The 24,923-nt window shown below is 41.3% G+C and overlaps 1 protein-coding gene across 1 annotated transcript in view; it reads right to left on the reverse strand.

Annotated features, from left to right (window-relative positions):
- Positions 1–24,923, reverse strand: part of ATP6V1B1 (ATPase H+ transporting V1 subunit B1) — a 78,624-nt gene that overhangs the window by 35,544 nt on the left and 18,157 nt on the right. The window lies entirely within an intron of this gene.

Below are 24,923 nucleotides of genomic sequence, written 5' to 3' on the forward strand. Positions count from 1 at the left end.
GTAGTTATATTCTTGTACATAGGAGCAGTATTATAGTAGTTATATTCTTGTACATAGGAGCAGTATTATAGTAGTTATATTCCTGTACATAGGAGGCAGTATTATAGTAGTTATATTCCTGTACATAGGAGCAGTATTATAGTAGTTATATTCTTGTACATAGGAGGCAGTATTATAGTAGTTATATTCTTGTACATAGGAGCAGTATTATAATAGTTATATTCTTGTACATAGGAGCAGTATTATAGTAGTTATATTCTTGTACATAGGAGCAGTATTATAGTAGTTATATTCTTGTACATAGGAGGCAGTATTATAGTAGTTATATTCCTGTACATAGGAGCAGTATTATAGTAGTTATATTCTTGTACATAGGAGCAGTATTATAATAGTTATATTCTTGTACATAGGAGCAGTATTATAGTAGTTATATTCTTGTACATAGGAGCAGTATTATAGTAGTTATATTCTTGTATATAGGAGGCAGTATTATAGTAGTTATATTCTTGTACATAGGAGCAGTATTATAGTAGTTATATTCTTGTACATAGGAGCAGTATTATAGCAGTTATATTCTTGTACATAGGAGCAGTATTATAGTAGTTATATTCTTGTACATAGGAGCAGTATTATAGTAGTTATATTCTTGTACATAGGAGCAGTATTATAGTAGTTATATTCTTGTACATAGGAGCAGTATTATAGTAGTTATATTCTTGTACATAGGAGCAGTATTATAGTAGTTATATTCCTGTACATAGGAGGCAGTATTATAGTAGTTATATTCCTGTACATAGGAGCAGTATTATAGTAGTTATATTCTTGTACATAGGAGCAGTATTATAGTAGTTATATTCTTGTACATAGAAGAAGTATTATAGTAGTTAAATTCTTGTACATAGGAGCAGTATTATAATAGTTATATTCTTGTACATAGGAGCAGTATTATAGTAGTTATATTCTTGTACATAGGAGGCAGTATTATAGTAGTTATATTCTTGTACATAGAAGAAGTATTATAGTAGTTAAATTCTTGTACATAGGAGCAGTATTATAATAGTTATATTCTTGTACATAGGAGCAGTATTATAGTAGTTATATTCTTGTACATAGGAGCAGTATTATAGTAGTTATATTCTTGTACATAGGAGGCAGTATTATAGTAGTTATATTCTTGCACATAGGAGGCAGTATTATAGTAGTTATATTCTTGTACATAGGAGCAGTATTATAGTAGTTATATTCTTGTACATAGGAGCAGTATTATAGTAGTTATATTCTTGAAAATAGGAGCAGTATTATAGTAGTTATATTCTTGTACATAGGAGCAGTATTATAGTAGTTATATTCTTGTATATAGGAGGCAGTATTATAGTAGTTATATTCTTGTACATAGGAGGCAGTATTATAGTAGTTATATTCTTGTACATAGGAGCAGTATTATAGTAGTTATATTCTTATACATAGGAGCAGTATTATATTAGTTATATTCTTGTACATAGGAGCAGTATTATAGTAGTTATATTCTTGTACATAGGAGCAGTATTATAGTAGTTATATTCTTGTACATAGGAGGCAGTATTTTAGTAGTTATATTCTTGTACATAGGAGGCAGTATTTTAGTAGTTATATTCTTGTACATAGGAGCAGTATTATAGTAGTTATATTCTTGTACATAGGTTCAGTATTGGGAAGAGAGAAAAATATGGCAGGAAATATCCCGTAAACTAAAAATTCCATGACTGCAGTCCCTAAAATACCCAGACATCATCTACAGGGTACCATCTAATGTAGGTAACATTGACCGGGGGACCATGTATCTGATCATTACCGTCCTCAAATACTATCACTGGAACACCAGAACCAGAGTGTCCATCAGTAACAAGCCATTCCAGCACACTGCTCCTATGTACAGGTTCTGGTGTTCCAGTGATAGTTATATTCCTGTACATAGGAGCAGTGTGCTGGAATGGCTTGTTACTGATGGACACTCTGGTTCTGGTGTTCCAGTGATAGTATTTGAGGACGGTAATGATCAGATACATGGTCCCCCGGTCAATGTTACCTACATTAGATGGTACCCTGTAGATGATGTCTGGGTATTTTAGGGACTGCAGTCATGGAATTTTTAGCTTACGGGATATTTCCTGCCATATTTTTCTCTCTTCCCATCACTCTGAAATAAAATGTGCCATGGTTTCCTCCTGCTGACAACCGAAGGGACACTTGCGATCTGACATGCTCAAAAATGTTAAGTTCTTTTTAAGAAAAAGCTTCCTATTTAAAGGACAGCAAAGCAATATCCAAAAAATTTAGGAAGGAGCCTTACAGCGTTGAGGAACCTCAGACAGTCTTGTCAGATGGTGGTCGTACAGTCTTTTAGTATGGGCTGTAAACAGAAGGTCTTACATCCCCATAAGTACAGCTCTTTTCTGGTCTTAGCATGAATAGAAGACTTCTGTATACCTCTTTTTTTAAGGCATTTGAGACAATAGTCCAGATACTGGGGAAGGTAGTCACGAGTCTCCCCCTGTTGAGACTGCCGCCTCGTACCCAAGATTCTGCAAAAAGCAATATCCAGTCCCTGACACTATTCACCCACAGGGAGCTGTTCTGCGAGTCCAGGGAACCAAAATTAAAGGGCTGTCCGGGTTCAGAGCTGAACCCGGACATACCCATAATTTCACCCAGGCAGCCCCCCCAGGGCACAGGCTCTTTTATTTACAATAGCACACTGCCGGGTGTGTTCGGTGACGTCACCGGTTCTGATGGGCTGTTTTACAGGCTAGGGCAGTGCTAAAGCCCGCCCATCAGTGCCAGTGACGTCACTGGGCTCACTGCTAGGCAGAAGCCTCCACCTGGCAGCCCCATGGGGAGCCCGATACGTCACCGTAACCCCATAAAATGCCTTTGCCCTGTGCGATTTATTTAGCGCAGGGCAAAGGAGAGAATCGGAGCATGAAATGCTCCATTGCTCAAGTCAGGGGGGCTGCCTGGGTGAAAATAGGGATATGTTCGGGTTCAGAGCTGAACCCGGACAAACCCTTTAACTTTTAGGAACATGAAGTCAAAGAAGACCCTTGGATTTATTATATCCAGCCCACCCTCTCTCCTCTGTAGGTAGGTGATCCCTCTTTTTACTGGGTTCAACCTGTTCCCCCAAAGAAGCTGGAAGAACAGGCTAAACAGCCTAGCCGAGAAAGATTCTGGCAAAGGAAAAATGACAGACACATATAAGAAGACAGGGACCAGGTAAGTCTTCAACATTTAGGTCAGCCTCCAGTTCTTCCATTGCTGTACCTTTGCATTTCCAATCTTTCTTCCCAATTTAGTTTGGAATTATCATCCCTCCCAAATTTAACCCCAAAGATCTTAATATAGGTGGAGGCCTTCGCAAATTGTGGCAGTCCAGAACTCAGTGTCTAGAAAGCTTGACTCTTCTCAAGATTGACCAGAGACCCTGAGGCCTCCGAGTAGCTTCTGATGTCTGCAGACATCTGCACCTCACGAGGCTCAGATATCTCCACAGTCACATCATCCGCATAGCCAATAACACTCAGAGGCAAGCAGTGGGGGACCGGAACCCCCTGTGGTATTACCACCTCTTTGTGCCCCCTACTATCTCCTAAGGTTTACCCAATGTCATCTTATGTATTGATTTCCAGGTCCTGTATCATATGTATATTCTTTTCCCTGTAATGCAACTGTTAAAGTGTAATGTGCCTGGTTTACCAGCAGATGGCAGCATCTATGGCAGAGTTAGTTTGTCTGGAGTGGAACCTGCTTTCCATTCTAGCCCTCTATAGAGAGGGAGGAGTTTAGTTAGTGAGTTTGAGTTTGAGAGTAGCCCCTGTATGGGGAGGCAGCAGGCCCTCGTTCCTGCTGTACGAGACCTGCAGGAGTGAGTTGCGTGTACCCCCTGCAAGGGGAAGGCTGTGTTCCAGTCAGCAGAGCACTGTCTGCTCTGCTGGGCCTGGAGGCCTAAGCTGAATGTCTCCAGAGTCAAGTGTAAGGATTCTCTGAATAAAGACAGGACTAAAGAAACAGAGACAAAGAGAAAGCTAAAGATACCAAGACAGAGATAAAGACAGAGTCGGACTACAGAAAGCTAGGTTCAACAGAAAGGAAAAGTTTATATTTAATCCTATCAGCAGAGCCAGAGAAAGAGTACAGATGTAGCAGAGCAGAATGTGTTTGCCTGCCAAAACTTATTCCAAAGCTTGCTGGTGACCAAGATAAAGTTGGAAGATTGTTCCCTGATACAATTTTATTTGAGTAAAGATGTTATCAACTTCAATACAAGTCTGAACTAAATTTATTCCCCAAATACTTCAACCATTTACCCTATTTGCACTGCTTCGGACGACTACGCCTGGGGTTCCAGTATATCCAGATAGGAGCATTGTGACACGTGCACAGCCACAACACCTAAAGGGACACCATAGGGTATCACACCACTCTGGCATTCCTACACCTGGGTAACACCAATACCATCTACTTAGGAGGACTCCGACCCTCGTTGCTGAAATGCAACTGGCGATATGGAAAAACTCTCATAACACCTTAAAGGAACCCTATAGCGTGCGGCGGTTCCTTCCTGCCCCCCGCACACACTCCTGCAGTGACCTTAAAAATGAGTCTAAGGCAAACACCTACAGCTGTGGACTCAACAGGCAACCCTGTCTCACCCCTGCCTTAACCCTGAACGTGTCACCCTGCCAACCATTGACCAGAGGAAAGCACTCTGCCTCTCTTCACAAGGTTTTCAGCCAATCTATAAATTGTCCAGCAGTATCATACTTTGACAAAGTGGCCCATAGATACTCATGGTCTAATCTGTCAAACACTTTAGCCTGGTCAAGACCAACTTATCTCTCCCACAGCGAAGAGCTTTACATCTCTCAAACATCTCCCTTACCAAGATGACTGCTCCAGAGATGTTCCGCCCTTTTACTGTGCCGGACTGACAGCCTGCCAACAGTGCCCGGGACAAACAGACTAATCTAGAGAACAGGATTTTTGCCAGAATCTTCCTGTTGACATTCAAGAGGTCACTTGGCCTCCAGTTCTTGATGTCACTAAGGCTCCTTACCTTTAGAAAGCAGAATTAACGAGGACACCCTCATGGACGAAGGCATCAGGTAATTTTCTAGACAGGTTTTTTCCATGAGTATTGGAGCCAAAAGGTCCCTAAATTTCTTATACAATTCTGCTGTTATACCATCTGGACCTGGTGCCTTCTTCAGATGTAACTGATCAATGGCCACTTTAACCTCCTCCCCCGTTAATTGTGCTGTCAAAGGAGAAAAGTCCACATCTTTAGTAGCAGGGCCTGGAGTTGCCTCCAAGAATTGATCCATCTTTTCCTTATCCAAAATCTTCCTCTGACACAAGTCAGCATAGTAAGATCTCACCACCCCCTCGATACCCTCCTAAGATTCCTGCAAAACACCTTGGGAGTCAGTGTGACCATTTTACCACACGCTCCCAGTAGTCCTCAAAAGGGATCAGGTGCCCTAAGGACCCATAATCCTATTCAAGAACCAGGGAGGTGTACCTGCTGTAATGATACTGCATTATTTCAGATTTCAGTCGGTTGATCTTTCCTTGGTTTCCCCCCCCCCCCCCCCCCCCCCGCCCATTGGTTTGCCAAATACAGTGACTCCGATTCTTTCCACAGCTTGAGATACTGGCTATACCTACTCTTCCCTTTCCTCAATGACAGTCTCCACAAGAGTGATCTGATATCTTTGATGTCCTCCCACCAGTCAGCCATGTTGTCATAAAAGTCTACTCTCTCTCTCTAGTTGATGCTGAAAAAGAGAATGGATGACTCTCTGGACATAAGGGTCCTCCAAGAGACTGGAGTTAAGTTTCTATAACTTTCTACCAATATCAGGATGCTTAGTGGCTACTAAGCAGAAAAACAAGGTCAGGTTATCTGAATAAGGGACTATTCGCTCCTCCATTCAACTAACAGTCTCTGCAGGACTAACAAAAGCCAAATCTATCCTACTTTTTCTGTCGGCACAAGAGTATGCGAGGTTTGGCTTCCTACCTCCCTGTGTGAACACATCACTGAGGCCTCCCTGCAAGTTCATGTTATTTAAGACCTTAGAGTCCCTGGTCACTGCTCGGCCGGACGATCTGTCACCTGATGTTTGAGCGATATCTCCAGCCATTATTACAGGAACTGAGGTAAAGAGATACTGCTTCACCTCACTGAACAACTGGATCCTTTCAGCCACTGACTGTGGGCCATAGATATTAATGAGCTGGAGCCTTCTACCATGAATAGTGACTTCTAGAACCAGACATCTTCCCATAGCCACCTCTGTTAACCAATGTATTCACAATATTGGTGGTAAACATGATAGCCACCCGGCATAAGGCTCCACAGCCAGTTACCAGAAAGAAGGACCAGACCTTCAATCTCTTTCTGCCTCACCTAAAAGTCCTAATGTGGTCAGACGGGTCTCCTGCAGGAAGATGAATTCTGCCGCAAGATACCTGAGATGGTCATACACAGCGTGTCTCGTACTCCTTACTTTTATACTGTTCACATTACTAGAAGCTATTTTTAAAGAAAACCCAGCCACCAGAGCACAAAAAATAGCAGTGAAGTCCCCATCATCAGAGTCTGAGTTGTTCTGTCTGCCACTTGTTTCCATCTCTGACTCTACCTGATCTTCTACGGCAATGGGTCTCCTTTTTTTTTTGGGGGGGGGGGGGGGTCTCCTGTGTCGCCTTCACATTCGTTGTCTAGTCTTTGTAGCTCTTGCTCATAGTCACTATCTGACTCTGTCAGAGTCTCATACCTATTAGATATCACCATTACATCTACACCTGTATTGACTATTTTCTTGGCCCATGTAATATCCCTCGGGCTTACGGGAGGAGGTGTTTTCCTCCATTTGTCCTGCTTGCTCTTACTCTCCTCAGGTACAGATGGTGATGCAGAAGAGGCTCCATCTAACTGTTGTTGGACCTGAGGGACAGTCTCCATGTCACCCTGCACACTCTCTAAGCCCTTATGTTCTAGCTCTACACCATCCAACCCCTGCTGGACTTCTTGCCTGGTCAGTATTATCCCTGACATCAAGGCTCCTCCTCTACAGTCTCTGCCTCTTCAACCAGTTCCTCATCAGGAAACTCTTTAAAGATATTGTGCCATGCATCTGGGCAATCTCTGTGAGGGTGTCCCATGTTTCCACACAAAGTACATCTGATGGTCTGACAGCTTGCACTTGCATGGACAACCTCACCACATAGATTGCACTTTACCACAGTGCAGGCACTGGCCAGATGACCGACCTTGCGACATCGGAAGTTGGGTAGATGCCAATGTAGAAAGAGTTGGGTAGTTGCCATGTGATATTATTGTGTTGATGCAGTTTTACCAGGACTTTCCACCCTCCCGTCCAGATACCGTCATCATGCCTGTTCTTAGTCAGGTTGGACATAAGATCGCAGTGTCTCCAAAGCCACACCACAATATCCTGGGGAGGGACGGCCTCATTCCAGAATATGATGTTAACTGTGAATGTGTCTGGTTTGGAGATTGGAATAAAAATGAATTTACTCCAATCTTCTGTGTCCCTAAACCTGGGGAAATTAGCCCAGAACCTATCCAGATTACACATGTCTGTCTATCTGGTAGGTTTATCGCCAAGATGTCAGTTGGCACGAACCCCATCTGGCCACACAGAAGTTCACGGACCACATACCTCCTATCGGGGAGGTCTTCTTTGGCGCCTCAGTATTTGAACCTCACCACGTTTCTTCTTTTAAAGGCCTGGCCTGTATAGCTTGCACTGGAGGCGAATGATGGAGCACCGCGACTCCAGGCATTTCTGAGGGGTTCCGGACAGGTCTCGCGGGTCTGATCTACAGGGGAAAGTCTGCACTAGATGTATCTTTCCGGTTATGAAATTCGTTTGCGATTAGTTTACTGGTAAAAGGTGAATTGCGTTAGGGATTCCGTTACCACGGACCATAACGCAATTCTATGATGGAATCCATAATGGCCTCAGTGAGTGCAACCTGCCATCATACAAGGTGTTACTCTCATGATTTGTAGTCTTAAGTTTATACAGACAGTCTATCTGCATCTGCAGCATTTCCTTATGGTGGTTCAGCTCCCCCATTCTCCTTACCAGCCCTGGGATCTCCTCCACCAGCTGCAGCTCAGGTGCACACGCCGTCTGCTTCACCAGTGGTCTTGGTTTGGGCAAAGTCTGAGGCTGTTTAAACTCAGAGTCCTTCAGCTTCCCCATTCCTGGCTTGATGGTCTCACTGGCTCCAGAGTCTGCACCTGTGATAGTCCTGGAGTCTCCTGGAGATCCTGCTGCAGGTTTCCCCTGGGCCTTCTCCACAGGCTTCTCAACATGTTTCATGCTCCCACCACCAGCCTGAAATCTTGTGCACCCTGAGCATGTTGGACTCCAGATCACGCTGCTGCCGGTTCTCCTGCAATGTCAGTCTCTCCAGGGAGGTTCTCCGCTGTCTGTGAGCTGAAGGGGTAAACTGCACACCTGCTGCATGGGACGCGCTCTATCCTCCATGCTGGGCACCTTGCTGGATTTTGCTTGCACTTTTTAGATTTCTAACTCAAGATTCTTTTTTGGAGTCATCTTCTGTTTTAACATTCTGCAAACCTTGCACGGTCGACTGTCTTACCTCACTTTCCTTAGAAGCAGATGCTGCTGTTCCTTCTTTCATTGTTTTCCTAATTTCCATTTCTTCATTTCATTTTCTTGAGCTGCAAACACTTTCATTCTGTGCATTTCTTCCCTCAGGGTTCACTTTGGGATTTGAATCCACATTTGGAAGAGTCAGGGAGTTTCCTCCCAGTGAAGGCCTGGAATCCTGGACCTTGCTTGGGGAACTTTCCCACCCAGGGTGTCCCCACCCTGGGCTTTCTCCAAACATCAGGAGAACTACAACACACAACCTCTCAGCTAGAAGCAGTATAATAGTAGTTATATTCTTGTACATAGGAGCAGTATTATAGTAGTTATATTCTTGTACATAGGAGCAGTATTATAGTAGTTATATTCTTGTACATAGGAGCAGTATTATAGTAGTTATATTCTTGTACATAGGAGCAGTATTATAGTAGTTATATTCTTGTACATAGGAGGCAGTATTATAGTAGTTATATTCTTGTACATAGGAGCAGTATTATAGTAGTTATATTCTTGTACATAGGAGCAGTATTATAGTAGTTATATTCTTGTACATAGGAGGTAGTATTATAGTAGTTATATTCTTGTACATAGGAGCAGTATTATAGTAGTTATATTCTTGTACATAGGAGCAGCATTATAGTACTTATATTCTTGTACATAGGAGCGGTATTATAGTAGTTATATTCTTGTACATAGGAGCAGTATTATAGTAGTTATATTCTTGTACATAGGAGCAGTATTATAGTAGTTATATTCTTGTACATAGGAGCAGTATTATAGTAGTTATATTCTTGTACATAGGAGCAGTATTATAGTAGTTATATTCTTGTACATAGGAGGTAGTATTATAGTAGTTATATTCTTGTACATAGGAGCAGTATTATAGTAGTTATATTCTTGTACATAGGAGCAGCATTATAGTACTTATATTCTTGTACATAGGAGCGGTATTATAGTAGTTATATTCTTGTACATAGGAGCAGTATTATAGTAGTTATATTCTTGTACATAGGAGCAGTATTATAGTAGTTATATTCTTGTACATAGGAGGCAGTATTATAGTAGTTATATTCTTGTACATAGTAGCAGTATTATAGTAGTTATATTCTTGTACATAGGAGCAGTATTATAGTAGTTATATTCTTGTACATAGGAGCAGTATTATAGTAGTTATATTCTTGTACATAGGAGGCAGTATTATAGTAGTTATATTCTTGTACATAGGAGCAGTATTATAGTAGTTATATTCTAGTACATAGGAGCAGTATTATAGTAGTTATATTCTTGTACATAGGAGCAGTATTATAGTAGTTATATTCTTGTACATAGGAGCGGTATTATAGTAGTTATATTCTTGTACATAGTAGCGGTATTATAGTAGTTATAGTCTTGTACATAGGAGCGGTATTATAGTAGTTATATTCTTGTACATAGGAGCAGTATTATAGTAGTTATATTCTTGTACATAGGAGCAGTATTATAGTAGTTATATTCTTGTACATAGGAGCAGTATTATAGTAGTTATATTCTTGTACATAGGAGCAGTATTATAGTAGTTATATTCTTGTACATAGGAGGCAGTATTATAGTAGTTATATTCTTGTACATAGGAGCAGTATTATAGTAGTTATATTCTTGTACATAGGAGCAGTATTATAGTAGTTATATTCTTGTACATAGGAGCAGTATTATAGTAGTTATATTCTTGTACATAGGAGCAGTATTATAGTAGTTATATTCTTGTACATAGGAGGCAGTATTATAGTAGTTATATTCTTGTACATAGGGGCAGTATTATAGTAGTTATATTCTTGTACATAGGAGCAGTATTATAGTAGTTATATTCTTGTACACAGGAGGCAGTATTATAGTAGTTATATTCTTGTACATAGGAGGCAGTATTATAGTAGTTATATTCTTGTACATAGGAGCAGTATTATAGTAGTAATATTCTTGTACATAGGAGCAGTATTATAGTAGTTATATTCTTGTACATAGGAGGCAGTATTATAGTAGTTATATTCCTGTACATAGGAGCAGTATTAGGCTACATTCACACGTCAGTATTTTTCTATATCCCGATTTTCGGTCCGTTTTTTGCGGATCCGTTGTTCCTGAAAATGTTTCCGTATGTTATCCGTATGTCATCCGTTTTTTGCGGATCCGCAAATAACGGAAACATGTATAAGTTTCAATAAGCAAATAAAGTTGTTTGGATTTCTTTGAAAAAAAAATAAAAAATTAAAATGTAATTTCCAGGAACGGAATCCGCATAAAACGGATGACATACGTAATGACATCCGAATGTCTTCCGTTTTTTGCGGATCCATTGACTTTGTATTGTACCAGGATCCGAATTTTGCGGAAAAGAATAGGACATGTTTTATATTTAAACGGACATGCGGAACGGAACAACGGAAACGGACAGCACACATTGTGCTGTCCGATTTTTTCCAGGACCCATTGAAAATGAATGGGTCCAGATCTGGTCCAGATCTGTTCCGCAAAAAACGGAACAGATCAGGAAAGAAAAAACGGACGTGTGAATGGACCCTTATAGTAGTTATACTCTTGTACATAGGAGCACTATTATAGTAGTTATATTCTTGTACTTAGGAGCAGTATTATAGTAGTTATAGTCTTGTACATAGGAGCAGTATTATAGTAGTTATATTCTTGTACATAGGAGCAGTATTATAGTAGTTATATTCTTGTACATAGGAGGCAGTATTATAGTAGTTATATTCTTGTACTTAGGAGCAGTATTATAGTAGTTCTATTCTTGTACATAGGAGCAGTATTATAGTAGTTCTATTCTTGTACATAGGAGCAGTATTATAGTAGTTATATTCTTGTACATAGGAGCAGTATTATAGTAGTTATATTCTTGTACATAGGAGGCAGTATTATAGTAGTTATATTCTTGTACATAGGAGGCAGTATTATAGTAGTTATATTCTTGTACATAGGAGGCAGTATTATAGTAGTTATATTCTTGTACATAGGAGCAGTATTATAGTAGTTATATTCTTATACATAGGAGCAGTATTATAGTAGTTATATTCTTATACATAGGAGCAGTATTATAGTAGTTATATTCTTATACATAGGAGGCAGTATTATAGTAGTTATATTCTTGTACATAGGAGACAGTATTATAGTAGTTATATCCTTGTACATAGGAGGCAGTATTATAGTAGTTATATTCTTGTACATAGGAGCAGTATTATAGTAGTTATATTCTTGTATATAAGAGCAGTATTATAGTAGTTATATTCTTGTATATAAGAGCAGTATTATAGTAGTTATATTCTTGTACATAGGAGCAATATTATAGTAGTTATATTCTTGTACATAGGAAGCAGTATTATAGTAGTTATATTCTTAAACATAGGGGCAGTATTATAGTAGTTATATTCTTGTACATAGGAGGCAGTATTATAGTAGTTATATTCTTGTACATATGGGCAGTATTATAGTAGTTATATTCTTGTACATAGGAGACAGTATTATAGTAGTTATATTCTTGTACATAGGAGCTGTATTATAGTAGTTATATTCTTGTACATAGGAGCAGTATTATAGTAGTTATATTCTTGTACATAGGAGCAGTATTATAGTAGTTATATTCTTGTACATAGGAGCAGTATTATAGTAGTTACATTCCTGTACATAGGAGCAGTATTATAGTAGTTATAGCCTTGTACATAGGAGGCAGTATTATAGTAGTTATATTCCTGTACATAGGAGCAGTATTATAGTAGTTATAGCCTTGTACATAGGAGCAGTATTATAGTAGTTATATTCCTGTACATAGGAGCAGTATTATAGTAGTTATATTCCTGTATATAGGAGGTAGTATTATAGCAGTTATATTCTTGTACATAGGAGGCAGTATTATAGTAGTTATATTCTTGTACATAGGAGCAGTATTATAGTAGTTATATTCCTGTACATAGGAGCAGTATTATAGTAGTTATAGCCTTGTACATAGGAGGCAGTATTATAGTAGTTATATTCTTGTACATAGGAGGCAGTATTATAGTAGTTATATTCTTGTACATAGGAGCAGTATTATAGTAGTTATATTCTTGTACATAGGAGCAGTATTATAGTAGTTATATTCTTGTACATAGGAGGCTGTATTATAGTAGTTATATTCTTGTACATAGGAGCAGTATTATAGTAGTTATATTCTTGTACATAGGAGGCAGTATTATAGTAGTTATATTCTTGTACATAGGGGGCAGTATTATAGTAGTTATATTCTTGTACATAGGAGCAGTATTATAGTAGTTATATTCTTGTACATAGGAGGCAGTATTATAGTAGTTATATTCTTATACATAGGAGCAGTATTATAGTAGTTATATTCTTGTACATAGGAGCAGTATTATAGTAGTTATATTCTTGTACATAGGAGGCAGTATTATAGTTGTTATATTCTTGTACATAGGAGCAGTATTATAGTAGTTATATTCCTGTACATAGGAGCAGTATTATAGTAGTTATATTCTTTTACATAGGAGCAGTATTATAGTAGTTATATTCTTATACATAGGAGCAGTATTATAGTAGTTATATTCTTATACATAGGAGCAGTATTATAGTAGTTATATTCTTATACATAGGAGGCAGTATTATAGTAGTTATATTCTTGTACATAGGAGACAGTATTATAGTAGTTATATCCTTGTACATAGGAGGCAGTATTATAGTAGTTATATTCTTGTACATAGGAGCAGTATTATAGTAGTTATATTCTTGTATATAAGAGCAGTATTATAGTAGTTATATTCTTGTATATAAGAGCAGTATTATAGTAGTTATATTCTTGTACATAGGAGCAATATTATAGTAGTTATATTCTTGTACATAGGAAGCAGTATTATAGTAGTTATATTCTTAAACATAGGGGCAGTATTATAGTAGTTATATTCTTGTACATAGGAGGCAGTATTATAGTAGTTATATTCTTGTACATATGGGCAGTATTATAGTAGTTATATTCTTGTACATAGGAGACAGTATTATAGTAGTTATATTCTTGTACATAGGAGCTGTATTATAGTAGTTATATTCTTGTACATAGGAGCAGTATTATAGTAGTTATATTCTTGTACATAGGAGCAGTATTATAGTAGTTATATTCTTGTACATAGGAGCAGTATTATAGTAGTTATATTCCTGTACATAGGAGCAGTATTATAGTAGTTATAGCCTTGTACATAGGAGGCAGTATTATAGTAGTTATATTCCTGTACATAGGAGCAGTATTATAGTAGTTATAGCCTTGTACATAGGAGCAGTATTATAGTAGTTATATTCCTGTACATAGGAGCAGTATTATAGTAGTTATATTCCTGTATATAGGAGGTAGTATTATAGCAGTTATATTCTTGTACATAGGAGGCAGTATTATAGTAGTTATATTCTTGTACATAGGAGCAGTATTATAGTAGTTATATTCCTGTACATAGGAGCAGTATTATAGTAGTTATAGCCTTGTACATAGGAGGCAGTATTATAGTAGTTATATTCTTGTACATAGGAGGCAGTATTATAGTAGTTATATTCTTGTACATAGGAGCAGTATTATAGTAGTTATATTCTTGTACATAGGAGCAGTATTATAGTAGTTATATTCTTGTACATAGGAGGCTGTATTATAGTAGTTATATTCTTGTACATAGGAGCAGTATTATAGTAGTTATATTCTTGTACATAGGAGGCAGTATTATAGTAGTTATATTCTTGTACATAGGGGGCAGTATTATAGTAGTTATATTCTTGTACATAGGAGCAGTATTATAGTAGTTATATTCTTGTACATAGGAGGCAGTATTATAGTAGTTATATTCTTATACATAGGAGCAGTATTATAGTAGTTATATTCTTGTACATAGGAGCAGTATTATAGTAGTTATATTCTTGTACATAGGAGGCAGTATTATAGTTGTTATATTCTTGTACATAGGAGCAGTATTATAGTAGTTATATTCCTGTACATAGGAGCAGTATTATAGTAGTTATATTCTTTTACATAGGAGCAGTATTATAGTAGTTATATTCTTGTACATACACTGCGTGCAGAATTATTAGGCAAATGAGTATTTTGACCACATCATCCTCTTTATGCATGTTGTCTTACTCCAAGCTGTATAGGCTCGAAAGCCTACTACCAATTAAGCATATTAGGTGATGTGCATCTCTGTAATGAGAAGGGGTGTGGTCTAATGACATCAACACCCTATATCAGGTGTGCATAATTATTAGGCAACTTCCTTTCTTTGGCAAAATGGGTCAAAAGAAGGACTTGACAGGCTCAGAAAAGTCAAAAATAGTGAGATATCTTGCAGAGGGATGCAGCACTCTTAAAATTGCAAAGCTTCTGAAGCGTGATCATCGAACAATCAAGCGTTTCATTCAAAATAGTCAACAGGGTCGCAAGAAGCGTGTGGAAAAACCAAGGCGCAAAATAACTGCCCATGAACTGAGAAAAGTCAAGCGTGCAGCTGCCAAGATGCCACTTGCCACCAGTTTGGCCATATTTCAGAGCTGCAACATCACTGGAGTGCCCAAAAGCACAAGGTGTGCAATACTCAGAGACATGGCCAAGGTAAGAAAGGCTGAAAGACGACCACCACTGAACAAGACACACAAGCTGAAACGTCAAGACTGGGCCAAGAAATATCTCAAGACTGATTTTTCTAAAGTTTTATGGACTGATGAAATGAGAGTGAGTCTTGATGGGCCAGATGGATGGGCCCGTGGCTGGATTGGTAAAGGGCAGAGAGCTCCAGTCCGACTCAGACGCCAGCAAGGTGGAGGTGGAGTACTGGTTTGGGCTGGTATCATCAAAGATGAGCTTGTGGGGCCTTTTCGGGTTGAGGATGGAGTCAAGCTCAACTCCCAGTCCTACTGCCAGTTTCTGGAAGACACCTTCTTCAAGCAGTGGTACAGGAAGAAGTCTGCATCCTTCAAGAAAAACATGATTTTCATGCAGGACAATGCTCCATCACACGCGTCCAAGTACTCCACAGCATGGCTGGCAAGAAAGGGTATAAAAGAAGAAAATCTAATGACATGGCCTCCTTGTTCACCTGATCTGAACCCCATTGAGAACCTGTGGTCCATCATCAAATGTGAGCTTTACAAGGAGGGAAAACAGTACACCTCTCTGAACAGTGTCTGGGAGGCTGTGGTTGATGCTGCACGCAATGTTGATGGTGAACAGATCAAAACACTGACAGAATCCATGGATGGCAGGCTTTTGAGTGTCCTTGCAAAGAAAGGTGGCTATATTGGTCACTGATTTGTTTTTGTTTTGTTTTTGAATGTCAGAAATGTATATTTGTGAATGTTGAGATGTTATATTGGTTTCACTGGTAAAAATAAATAATTGAAATGGGTATATATTTGTTTTTTGTTAAGTTGCCTAATAATTATGCACAGTAATAGTCACCTGCACACACAGATATCCCCCTAAAATAGCTAAAAATAAAAACAAACTAAAAACTACTTCCAAAAATATTCAGCTTTGATATTAATGAGTTTTTTGGGTTCATTGAGAACATGGTTGTTGTTCAATAATAAAATTAATCCTCAAAAATACAACTTGCCTAATAATTCTGCACTCCCTGTAGGAGCAGTATTATAGTAGTTATATTCTTGTACATAGGAGCAGTATTATAGTAGTTATATTCTTGTACATAGGAGCAGTATTATAGTAGTTATATTCCTGTACATAGGAGCAGTATTATAGTAGTTATATTCTTGTACATAGGAGCAGTATTATAGTAGTTATAGCCTTGTACATAGGAGCAGTATTATAGTAGTTATATTCCTGTACATAGGAGCAGTATTATAGTAGTTATAGCCTTGTACATAGGAGCAGTATTATAGTAGTTATATTCCTGTACATAGGAGCAGTATTATAGTAGTTATATTCCTGTATATAGGAGGTAGTATTATAGCAGTTATATTCTTGTACATAGGAGGCAGTATTATAGTAGTTATATTCTTGTACATAGGAGCAGTATTATAGTAGTTATATTCCTGTACATAGGAGCAGTATTGTAGTAGTTATAGCCTTGTACATAGGAGGCAGTATTATAGTAGTTATATTCTTGTACATAGGAGGCAGTATTATAGTAGTTATATTCTTGTACATAGGAGCAGTATTATAGTAGATATATTCTTGTACATAGGAGCAGTATTATAGTAGTTATATTCTTGTACATAGGAGCAGTATTATAGTAGTTATATTCTTGTACATAGAAACAGTATTATAGTAGTTATATTCTTGTACATAGGAGGCAGTATTATAGTAGTTATATTCTTGTATATAGGTGGCAGTATTATAGTAGTTATATTCTTGTACATAGGAGGCAGTATTATAGTAGTTATATTCTTGTACATAGGAACAGTATTATAGTAGTTATATTCTTGTACATAGGAGGCAGTATTATAGTAGTTATATTCTTGTACATAGGAGCAGTATTATAGTAGTTATATTCTTGTACATAGGAGGCAGTATTATAGTAGTTCTATTCTTGTACATAGGAGCAGTATTATGGTAGTTATATTCTTGTACATAGGAGGTAGTATTATAGTAGTTATATTCTTGTACATAGGAGGCAGTATTATAGTAGTTATATTCCTGTACATAGGAGCAGTATTATAGTAGTTATATTCTTGTACATAGGAGACAGTATTATAGTAGTTATATTCCTGTACATAGGAGCAGTATTATAGTAGTTATATTCTTGTACATAGAGGCAGTATTATAGTAGTAGTTATATTCTTGTACATAGGAGGCAGTATTATAGTAGTTATATTCTTGTACATAGGAGCAGTATTATAGTAGTTATATTCTTGTACATAGGAGCAGTATTATAGTAGTTATATTCTTGTACATAGGAGGCAGTATTATAGTAGTTATATTCTTGTACATAGGAGCAGTATTATAGTAGTTATATTCTTGTACATAGGAGGCAGTATTATAGTAGTTATATTCTTATACATAGGAGCAGTATTATAGTAGTTATATTCTTGTACATAGGAGCAGTATTATAATAGTTATATTCTTGTACATAGGAGCAGTATTATAGTAGTTATATTCTTGTACACAGGAGCAGTATTATAGTAGTTATATTCTTGTACATAGGAGCAGTATTATAGTAGTTATATTCTTGTACATAGGAGGCAGTATTATAGTAGTTATATTCCTGTACATAGGAGCAGTATTATAGTAGTTATATTCTTGTACATAGGAGGCAGTATTATAGTAGTTATATTCTTGTACATAGGAGCAGTATTATAGTAGTTATATTCTTGTACATAGGAGGCAGTATTATAGTAGTTATATTCTTGTACATAGGAGCAGTATTATAGTAGTTATATTCTTGTACATAGGAGCAGTATTATAGTAGTTATATTCTTGTACATAGGAGGCAGTATTATGATAGTTATATTCTTGTACATAGGAGGCAGTATTATAGTATGAACCTTTGGCAGTGACTGGAGATGCCCCTTCACCTCCATGACTATTGTGTATTCCAGCTCCTGTGTCTTTGGCCTTCTCCATCGAAGCTGATTTCTTCGTTGCTTGTTCCTGGCTAATCTGTGTGCTGTGTTGTATAACTGCCGCTGAATTGTAACCTTTGTTTCTTTTCCCAGAGTCCATTTAATAAGATTACTAATTGGTGCTTTGCCATCCTCACCGTTCTACTTACTTGAAATGATATTGCTGCAGTCTTTATTGGCAGTGCAGGCTGAGACTATGGGTAATACCTATAAAAATGCCTGGAGACTCTTCGAGCCTGTTTGCATCTCCATGGCTTGTGCCCGACCTGTCCCGCTGCATGCAACCTGCTTGCATCGCCAAACACTACACCATGTGGACAGAGTTCAAGACACACAGATATAGCAGAGCTGAACCTGTCACTTACTGTTTGTTTTTCCTATGTGACTGATGTCATGATTTGTGCCAAGTTTCAAGGGCTAGGTTAATTTCAGCGCTTTTGTTTAGACAAACACAGCTCTGCTACATCTGTGGTTTTCAATAAGGAATAGATGGCCCATAAAATGTATATTGTACAGATTATACCAGACATGGAAATGTCACTTTTCTAAAGCATGTAGAACCGCCATCTACCCATAGAGGGTGCTCTATAAGGAGGACACCTGCCTTCTGCTAATAGGGATCTCCTTGTGCTTTACAAGAGCACCACAAGGCCCAGCATGCATGGTCGTAGCAGTACATTTGCTTTGCACTATGCAGCGGCAGATCTATATTATTGTGGACATTCAGAAGGTCTGATGGATCTAGTGGCGTTCACCAGTACAGGGATAAATCAGCCGGTGCGGAATTGCCTAACCATCCGCCTCACCGCATTTAATCCGCTACGTGGCTTCTATAACATGGATTGCGCGGAAACTTCGGTCAGGTCCATGGTATGACAAGCCACCAATCCACCCCAGAAATCTGAGCGTGTACCTCACATGGATCCAGAGATCTCCTCATTCATTGCAGCTCAGGGGCGTGCTCCTTCTCAGAAGGTGTGTCCTTTCATCTGCAGCTGAAGGATGGAACTCAGCGCGTATGTTAGGGCTCATGCACGCGAACGTATTTTCTTTTTCCGTGTGCGGAGCCATTCACTTCAACGGGTCCGCAAAAACAACGGAAATGACTCCCTTTGCATTCCGTTTCCGTATGTCCGCTTGGCCGTTCCGCAAAAAAAATAGTGCATGTCCTATTATTGTCCGCAAATCACGATCCGTAGCTCCATTCAAGTCAATGGGTCGGCAAAAAATACGGAATGCATACGGAACACGTCCGTAGGTCATCCGTATTTTGCGGATCCATGCCCACTTTGCCCGTGTGTTTACTGTTTGCAAACATTACAGTAATGATAACAAACTTCCTGTTTCCGTTTGCGATCCGCAAAAAAACGGATCGCATATGGAAACCATACGGATATGTTATGTTTTGTGGCATAATGGAACGGATGCGGCCACAAAACAGAAAAAAAAACAACCGCAACACTACAACGGTCGTGTGCATGAGCCCTTAACCACAGTGAGCTGGACAGAAAATGTATAAAAAGGGCAAACAGCAGGTGGCGCTATACAGATTTTAGTGAATAACTCACATGCTATGTAATTACTTGCAATTACAAAAGTAGAAGTTTAAAAAAGTAGAATGTTTTTCAGGGCGCAGCCCCTTTACATGTTCTTTATAGGGGTCTTATCGGGATTATATATAGATATGTACTATGTGTGCGGGGGCAGAGGTGCTATACCTGCACACGCTCCAGACACTTTCTTGTACCCTGCGCCACCAGACTTAAAGGGTTTGCCCAAAATAAACTAAAATCGGGGCACAGTATGAGATGGTGTAAAATAACAAAATAGGCATGACTTACCCATAGGACCGCGCAGGCGCTGCCGTTCCAGTGTTACCTATGACTAGGGATGAGCGAACCCGTGGAAGTTCGGGTCAAGCCTTTATTATTTTCCGTTATAACATTGTTACAGCGGAAAATAATAGCATTCTTAAGACAGAATGCAAAACAATATGGCCATTTAGGGGTTAAAAACAACAACTGGTGAGCCGCGGTGACGTCATCGCAGGTCCTACTGAAAGAAGATAGAAGACACTGCGGCAGCGCGTTTAAGTGAATGAGGTGAGTTGTTGCTTTTGTTTTTTGTTTTTAACCCCTACATTGCCATACTCTTTCGCATTCTGACTTAAGAAAGCTATTATTTATATAACCGTGTTCTAACAGAAAATAATAAAATCACCCGAACACCGGACCCGATCTTCAGTGAAAAAGTCCAAGTTCGGGTCCGGGCACCTGAACTCACTTTGCAGTTCGGGTTCTCTCATCCTTACCTATGACCCTTGTAGAGCCGCAGTGATGACATCACATCGACGCGTTGAGGACATGGCAGCAGAGGGGCGGTGGCTGGAGCAGTGATGACATCACATCGACACGTTGAGGACATGGCAGCAGCTGGGCGGTGGCTGGAGCAGTGATGACATCACATCGACACGTTGAGGACATGGCAGCAGCTGGGCGGTGGCTGGAGCGGTGATGACATCACATCGACACGTTGAGGACATGGCAGCAGTGGGGCGGCGACTGGAGCAGTGATGACATCACATCGACACGTTGAGGACATGGCAGCAGCTGGGCGGTGGCTGGAGCAGTGATGACATCACATCGACACGTTGAGGACATGGCAGCAGCGGGGCGGCGGCTGGAGCGGTGATGACATCACATCGACACGTTGAGGACATGGCAGCAGCGGGGCGGCGACTGGAGCGGTGATGACATCACATCGACACGTTGAGGACATGGCAGCAGCGGGGCGGTGGCTGGAGCGGTGATGACATCACATCGACACGTTGAGGACATGGCAGCAGTGGGGCGGCGACTGGAGCAGTGATGACATCACATCGACACGTTGAGGACATGGCAGCAGCTGGGCGGTGGCTGGAGCAGTGATGACATCACATCGACACGTTGAGGACATGGCAGCAGCGGGGCGGCGGCTGGAGCGGTGATGACATCACATCGACACGTTGAGGACATGGCAGCAGCGGGGCGGCGACTGGAGCGGTGATGACATCACATCGACACGTTGAGGACATGGCAGCAGCGGGGCGGTGGCTGGAGCGGTGATGACATCACATCGACACGTTGAGGACATGGCAGCAGCGGGGCGGTGGCTGGAGCGGTGATGACATCACATCGACACGTTGAGGACATGGCAGCAGCGGGGCGGTGGCTGGAGCGGTGATGACATCACATCGACACGTTGAGGACATGGCAGCAGCGGGGCGGTGGCTGGAGCGGTGATGACATCACATCGACACGTTGAGGACATGGCAGCAGCGGGGCGGTGACTGGAGCGGTGATGACATCACATCGACACGTTGAGGACATGGCAGCAGAGGGGCGGTGGCTGGAGCAGTGATGACATCACATCGACACGTTGAGGACATGGCAGCAGCTGGGCGGTGGCTGGAGCAGTGATGACATCACATCGACACGTTGAGGACATGGCAGCAGCTGGGCGGGGGCTGGAGCGGTGATGACATCACATCGACACGTTGAGGACATGGCAGCAGTGGGGCGGCGACTGGAGCAGTGATGACATCACATCGACACGTTGAGGACATGGCAGCAGCTGGGCGGTGGCTGGAGCAGTGATGACGTCACATCGACACGTTGAGGACATGGCAGCAGCGGGGCGGCGGCTGGAGCGGTGATGACATCACATCGACACGTTGAGGACATGGCAGCAGCGGGGCGGCGACTGGAGCGGTGATGACATCACATCGACACGTTGAGGACATGGCAGCAGCGGGGCGGTGGCTGGAGCGGTGATGACATCACATCGACACGTTGAGGACATGGCAGCAGCGGGGCGGTGGCTGGAGCGGTGATGACATCACATCGACACGTTGAGGACATGGCAGCAGCGGGGCGGTGGCTGGAGCGGTGATGACATCACATCGACACGTTGAGGACATGGCAGCAGCGGGGCGGTGGCTGGAGCGGTGATGACATCACATCGACACGTTGAGGACATGGCAGCAGCGGGGCGGTGACTGGAGCGGTGATGACATCACATCGACACGTTGAGGACATGGCAGCAGCGGGGCGGTGATGCCTATTTTGTTACTTTACACCTCCTGCCTCTTCTCATGTGCTTTCTTTTTACATACTTCCTTGCTCGAGGTATTTGGGATCTTTTTCTCCTCTTACACACCATCATTTTGCATTCACTTTAGTCGTTTCATCACCACATTTCTCTTCTCTTCCTACCTCTTCATGTGTCATTCGTCTGTTTTTCTCTTCTCTGGTCTTGGGTCGGCGCGTTATTTTTGTGACCCCTCGCGGAATTTTAGATTTCTCTTTCTATTAGATGTTTTTTAATCTTCTTGTGATATCTATGTCTTTTTGAGAATGCGGTATCCTTTCTCTGATTCGGGGCGTGCACACAATTGTTGGTGCGTTCCCTGAGGTTGTGCAGTGTGGCGAGTACAAACACCGCTTGTCCTGGGCTCCTGTGTTCACTCACAACACGACTCACTGTGATGTCAACAGACCCGACCGCCGCCACCCGCCTCAGGTGTTTACTATACAGAACCACCTGTCCTGACAATGTCACCCACCCAAGGGTGCAAATTCCAGGCACTTACTGTATATTGTGTCAGCAATAGCTTCAGAGGGGAGAAAGTGCTGCGCCCTGCGCTCACCAAACCTCACTTATACCTGGAGTCACCCCCGCACCTAGGTTACTGTCCTGCCTGCCGCCCCCTATCCTAGAGAGATATCTACCATGGCTATTATACATGTGAAGCTAGAAGTAGCAGCACACCACTATGTGCACTATATATAAGTATAGGGTCTTGTGTCTTAGTGCATATAGTGGTGTGCTGCTACTTCTAGTTCTACATAGATATTAGATAGACTGGGGGCGGTGGCCGCTGTCTGCAGTCTTGGACCGCTCCTTTAGCCTAATTTTCCTCCTTCACTTCTTCATGTGCTTTATTTATTTATTTATTTTTTTGTTATGTTTTTATATACCTCCTTCCTCGAGGTATTTGGGATATTTTTCTCCTCTTAGGGTACTTTCACACTTTTATTGCACTAATGCGGCACTAATACATTACAATTGGGGGGAAAATTCCGGCAAGTGTTCAGGATTTTTGGCCGGAGAGAAAACGGCAGCGTGCTGAGGTTTTTTCTCCGTCCAAATACCGTAAAAGGACTGAACTGATGCGTCCTGATCGGATCGCTCTCCATTCAGAATGCATTAGGATAAAACTGATATACCGTTATTTTCCGGTATTGAGCCCCGAGGACGGAACTCAATACCGGAAAACGTTGACGCACGTGGGAAAGCGCCCTAACTCACCATTACTTGCTTCTTTTTCGATATTTTGCACTCACTTTATATCGTGTGTTTTTATATCCCCTCATTTATCTTCCCTTTCTATCCCTTGGTTTCTTCTCTTATCCGGTTTTCGGTTGGCGCGTTATTTTTGTGACTCTTCTGAATTTTGGATTTCATTTTTTTTATGTTTTTAATCTTCTTGTGATATCTTTGACTATGTCTTTTTTCTTCTTCTTGGGAATAAAGTATCCTTTGGTTTTTTATACCGGGGGTGCACAGGTGAAAGTCCGACCTGCCACCCCCGTCTGCACCCCTGTCCCAACCTAAAGTCATATCAGCACACGCCCTATGCAATATCATGTAGAAAGCATGCTGACCGCTATCCGCCCGGATAAAGGGGGGTTCTCCCATGAATAATGTAAGACATGAAAATCAGAACCAGCCCTGTACCTCACAGCGATCCAGAGATCTCCCAGTTCATTGCTCCAATAGCTCGGCTAGATCTATATCAAGCTGATAGCTCAGGAGGAGTGTCCTTTCTGCTGCACCTCAGGGGGAGTGTCCTTTCTGCTGCAGCTCAGGGATAGTGTCCTTTCTGCTGCAGCTCAGGGAGAGTGTCCTTTCTGCTGCAGCTCAGGGGGAGTGTCCTTTCTGCTGCAGCTCAGGGGGAGTGTCCTTTCTGCTGCAGCTCAGGGAGAGTGTCCTTTCTGCTGCAGCTCAGGGAGAGTGTCCTTTCTGCTGCACCTCAGGAAGAGTGTCCTTTCTGCTGCAGCTCAGGGGGAGTGTTCTTTCTGCTGCAGCTCAGAGGGGAGTGTCCTTTCTTCTGCAGCTCAGGGGGAGTGTCCTTTCTGCTGCAGCTCAGGGGGAGTGTTCTTTCTGCTGCAGCTCGGGGGGGGGGTGTCCTTTCTGCTGCAGCTCAGGGGGAGTGTCCTTTCTGCTGCAGCTCAGGGGGGAGTGTTCTTTCTGCTGCAGCTCAGGGGGGAGTGTCCTTTCTGCTGCCGCTCAGGGGGGAGTGTCTTTTCTGCTGCAGCTCAGGGGGGAGTGTCTTTTCTGCTGCAGCTCAGGGGGAGTGTCCTTTTTGCTGCAGCTCAGGGGGGAGTGTCTTTTCTGCTGCAGCTCAGGGGGGAGTGTCCTTTCTGCTGCCGCTCAGGGGGGAGTGTCTTTTCTGCTGCAGCTCAGGGGGAATGTCCTTTCTGCTGCAGCTCTTTCTCCCTATCACACCTCAGGAGGCAGTCCAAGGATGGAACTGAGCCTGCACACCCACCGATGTGAGGTGGACAAAGACATAAGGGAAAGAACAAACAGCGGGTGGCGCTA

This window comes from Bufo bufo, chromosome 2 (assembly GCF_905171765.1).
Source record: "Bufo bufo chromosome 2, aBufBuf1.1, whole genome shotgun sequence".
Lineage (NCBI taxonomy): Eukaryota > Metazoa > Chordata > Amphibia > Anura > Bufonidae > Bufo > Bufo bufo.